Source organism: Epinephelus moara, chromosome 20 (assembly GCF_006386435.1).
Source record: "Epinephelus moara isolate mb chromosome 20, YSFRI_EMoa_1.0, whole genome shotgun sequence".
Classification (NCBI taxonomy): domain Eukaryota; kingdom Metazoa; phylum Chordata; class Actinopteri; order Perciformes; family Serranidae; genus Epinephelus; species Epinephelus moara.
The window spans coordinates 43,384,713-43,389,655 of record NC_065525.1 but is presented as its reverse complement, the minus strand read 5'-3'; the positions used below and the strand labels follow the sequence as shown (position 1 = coordinate 43,389,655).

The 4,943-nt window shown below is 38.2% G+C and overlaps 1 protein-coding gene and 1 pseudogene across 2 annotated transcripts in view; both read right to left on the bottom strand.

Moving 5' to 3' along the window:
- LOC126407724 (E3 ubiquitin-protein ligase TRIM21-like) overlaps positions 1-4,943 on the bottom strand; it is a 409,915-nt gene that overhangs the window by 221,221 nt on the left and 183,751 nt on the right. The gene's annotated exons all lie outside the window — the stretch shown is intronic.
- The window catches only part of LOC126407718 (E3 ubiquitin-protein ligase TRIM21-like), a 363,104-nt pseudogene that overhangs the window by 231,818 nt on the left and 126,343 nt on the right, over positions 1-4,943 (bottom strand).

Genomic DNA, 4,943 nt, shown 5'->3' with positions numbered 1-4,943 from the left:
AGTAAACACTCAGACCAGCCCGTCTGGCACCAACAACCATGCCACGTTCAAAGTCACTTCAATCACCTTTCTTCATCATTCTGATGCTCCGTTTGAACTTCAGCAGCTCGTCTTCACCATGTCTACATGCCTGAATGCACTGAGCTGCTGCCACGTGATTGAATGATTAACTATTTGCATTAAGGGCGGTTGAACAGGTGTACCTAATAAAGTGATTGATAAGTGTATTGTGTGTTGAAAACTAAAAACTTGAACCTGGAACTGCTAAACTGGAATTGCTAAAACATATTTTAGCTCTGGGAGCCCTTAACAGTTGAACGCTACACTGGCTCTAAAAGTCTTTTGTGTAATTTGAAGTTATTTAAAATCTTGCTGAAATAAGAGGTTTTTCGAGGCTTCCTTCATCTTTAGTTAAGGGGAAATGTAAAAAAAAGAAAGAATCTCTCTTATTGACAGCTCTATAAGAGGACTACTGAGTATGAACCTTTACAGTTTTAAAGGCTACTCTGTCCTTTATCTTTTCAATCTGCTCTGTCATTTCTGCAGTTGTAGCTGTCTGTCGTCCTGAGTGTTGGGCTGAAAAGCTTCAGCTGGAACATGACGCAGCAACAGCAGCACTCTGGAGCTGAGAGGTTTTGATGTGGCGAGCAGTGTTTTGCTGTCAGTGGCGTCTTTGTGAAACATGTATGAAGACACAGTGTTGTTGTTTCTATCAGCTCAGAGTCATCGCTGCTGTCCATCAGCTGAGTTATTGTTCAGGAGGATTAATGTCTGTGTGACGACGAGTACACACAAGCTCCTCCACCTCGACAGGAAAATGACTTCATTACAACAGTGCGAAAACGTCACATGTCCTTAAAACTAGTTGGAGTAATACCTCTGTATGACACCAGTGAGCTCCGTTTTGAAGGATTTAAATAATAGTTCTATTTCATAAAATTCAGATTTAACAGATTTACTCTTTTACAGTTGTGGAGTGTAACAAAGTACATTAACTCAAATACTGTACCTATGTTCAAATCTGATGTACTTGTACTTAATTTGAGTGTTTCCATTTATACTTTGACACCACTAAATCCCTGAAGTAAATATTGTACTTTCTACTCCTCTACATTTGTCTGAAAACTCCTACTTTTCAGATTACAGTTTTTATCCCCCTACATCCCAGCTTGTAGATTAAACTCCCCAACAGGATATAAAGGAGTTCAAATGACCTGAAACATGTACAGCAGTAAAATGACACATACACATTAATGCAGCAGGAATATTAATCCAAAAACATCAGATAGAATAAAACACTGACAGCAGGGAACACTTTACTGCACTATCAGTGCCCTCTGATACTTTCAGGGTTAAATACAGAACTTTTACTTGCAGTGGAGTATTATTTTCAGTATCTGACTTTGACTTCAGTAAAGGATCTGAATACTTCCTCCACCTCTCCCTCTTGGTGACGGCCCACTCAGAGGTGGAGCAACAGTGAAAGAGGAGAGCTTGACAGTCACATGACCTGAAGTGAAAGTGAAAGTGTGTGTGAGTGACAGCAGAGCTGCAGTCGAGACGAGTCTCTCTGTTTCTCTCTAAAGAAACATTCAACTGAATCCAGCAGGTTTTTCTCAACAACAAACACTGGTGAGTTCACTGTCCTACAGAGGTTTCAAAGGTTCATATGAAAAATGTTTGGCCTGCTTTCAAATATTTCCACTCTAATAACAATATAAGCAGCAGTGTAGCAGTATTGTTATATTATTTGATGTTTGATGTGACAGTAATGGAGAGTTAGTTTAACATAGTTTGATTATTTTTGAAACTTTTATTTGAATAACTAAAGTTTTCAGGTCGACTTTAACAGTGAACTCTGTTTTTATCTGTGAAACAACACGAGCTAACACTCCCCACTGCAGACCAGTCACACTGGTTTCCCCACATGTTTTCATATGCTGGCACATTTAATTGGTTGCTTGTTACCTTGACAACCAACTAATGCCAGCCCAAATAAGCCCTGAGGAAACACTGGTGAGTTCACTGTCCTACAGAGACAAAATGCACTAAATATTTAGTCAAAGTTTAGTTCAAACCACAATCTGACTGTTTTACATCTGTTTTACCTTATAAAGAATATTATACCATAGAAATGTGTCAGTTTAGATAAAAACAACATGTGAATTTAGTCAGAAATACAAAACAGAGGTAAAAACCAAAGCACAGTGACTGAACTACAGTCACAGCTAGCGTTAGCTTCAAGCTCATCTACAGACCTGTTTCCTGTCTGAACTCTGAGCTCCACTCGGACAGGAAGTTACAGTCAGAGCCGTAGATAGGACAAATACTTCAGGTCAATTAGGGGCTGAGGGGTTGTGAAGAGAAACTGTATTATATTTAATTTCCTGCAGTTCCCCTGTGGATCAATAATATCATAACTGATGATAATACATCATATTTTATGTGTTGATTATATAGAATCTGAATCTGCAAAGTAACTAATAACAAACAGTATTAAATTAATGCAGTGGAGTAAGAAGTACAACATGTCCCTTTAATTTTTGGAAGCACTTCACATTACAGCTCCGTAATAACATGATGATAGTGAAGTAATAGTTTCATGATGAAGAGGGAATAATTAAGTAGTAACACGTAATTACCAAAGTAATAACCAGGTAAAGCTTGGTATTAACAGTGAGTATATCTGGGTAATATTAGACTGAAATGTATGTAACAGTGATAGAACTTGTCTCACTCCCAACTCAGCAAATACAGACGATTGGTCGGTGGCCCTCTGTGTCACATACAGACGCACAGATGCATCCTTTAGTGGTGGTATGAGACACAACAGGCGGCGGCATTCTTTGAGGCTACAAGCAACTGCTGTTGTATGAAGAGTGTGAAAGTCTGCATAGGGCGGGTGGGAGTTGAAGTGTTGGGGTACAACAAACTTCGGTGTGTAACCTGGGAGTCCACTGTTCATGTCCTGTGTCAAACTAAAAGTCAGTGGTGTAATTTTTATACCTCTGTGCCAGCGATAGCTGTGGCCAGAGGAGTTATGTTTCCAGGTTGTCCATCCGTTTGTCTGTTATCTCAGAAACGCCTCATGGAAATTGTCTCTAATTTGGCACAAATATCCACTTGGACACAACGATGAGCTGATTAGTTTTGGTAGTCATAGGTCAAAGGTCAACGTCACTTGCATCTATCTTATTCTTGTGAATGCAATATCTCAAGAACAGCGTGAGGGAATTTCTTCAAATTTGGCACGAACATTCACTTGGACTAAACAATGAAATTTTTTGATTTTAGTGGTCATAGGTCAAAGGTCAAGGTCACTATGACCTTGCATCCATCTCAGTCTCGTAAATGCAATATCTCAGGAACAGCTAAGGGGAACTTCTTCAAATTTGACACGAATCAAGGCTTGAACTCAGTGATGAACTGATTAGATTGGTCAAAGGTCACTGTGACCTTGTCTGTCTCATTTTTCTGAATGCAATATCTCAAAAACACCATGAGGGAATTTCTTTAAATTGGACACAAGCGTCAACGTGTAATGAAGACTAAACTGATTAGAAATTTGTTGTCGAAGGTCAAAGGTGAAGGTCAGTGTGACCACACAAAACATGTTTTTGGCCAAGAGGCCAAAAACAGAGGGTAATAATCAGGAAACACATTTAAAGATAGCAGCGAGGTTAAACTTCTTATGTAATAGTAATGCTTGAGTAACACTGTGGTAACCTGTTAACAACAACATTGTTGTATCAGTGCAATGTTTAGGTTTAAAAATGGTAATATGCTGACATTAATGGGGTAATTAAAGCCTGATAATAATGAGGTGACACAGGTTGATGTTTTTACAATATTATTGGACACTGACACAGAAATACTTTTAAAATCTCATGAAAATTCTTGGAAGTCAAAATTGATGACTACCACATTATAATGCTGAAAGTCATCCTCTATTTTTGTTCCAAACTCTTGTTTCAAGGTAATTAATGCCGTGACTTGTTACCTGGAAAAACTTGTGTACGTTTCTGTGTAATAACGATGACTCAGGGCTGCAAAATGTAAATATTTCTATTTAATCTACACTACTTTAAAATAAACACATTGGATACTATTGATATGTTTTCTTTTCAAACTTTAAAGGAATCCGTTTAAAAAAAAAAAAACACTATGGTGGACGGCTCCTCTCTCTTCGATGCAGGACAGAGAGATACAGAAGATCCTATATACCAACAGCCATCAGGCTTTATAATTCTTTGACATATAATAGATGAGCTGACAGATAATTGAATTTCCCCTTGGGGATGAATAAAGTTATTCTTATTCTTACTAACATGTATTTTTATTGGAATATTCACCTCACATGACATGAATGGTTGATTTGGATACAAACTGACACAAAAATAGCTTTAAGCTGAGCCACACCCAAAAATAACTAAATTAAAAAATGTTTCTGACAAAACAGACATCTGAGTTTTGGTGCAGCATTTGAATTAAATTTGAAAAAAAAAAAAAAATCTAAAACAGTTAAAACAAAAACATATCCCATCACCATCCAGTTACCTTTGACTTTGTTAGAGATGGGCAAGAACTCTTTCTCCACTTTCTACCTTCATGCATTTTGCATATTTTAAGAGCGAGACACCTGTAAAGGGTGAAACCTTAGCTTTCCCCTTACTGTTACCTGTGGACCTCTGCAGTCACAGCAGTATGAAGTAATTTTTTTTTTTTTACTTTGTGTCCTCAGAGTGTCGATATGTCTGCTGCCAGCTGTCTGCTGACTGAAGATCAGTTTCTGTGCTCCATCTATCTGGATGTGTTCACTGATCCAGTCAGCACACCATGTGGACACAACTTCTGTAAAACCTGCATCACTGAACACTGGAGTACTAATGTCCCCTATCAGTGTCCAAACTGTAAGAAGGTTTTCTACCAAAGACCTGAGATGC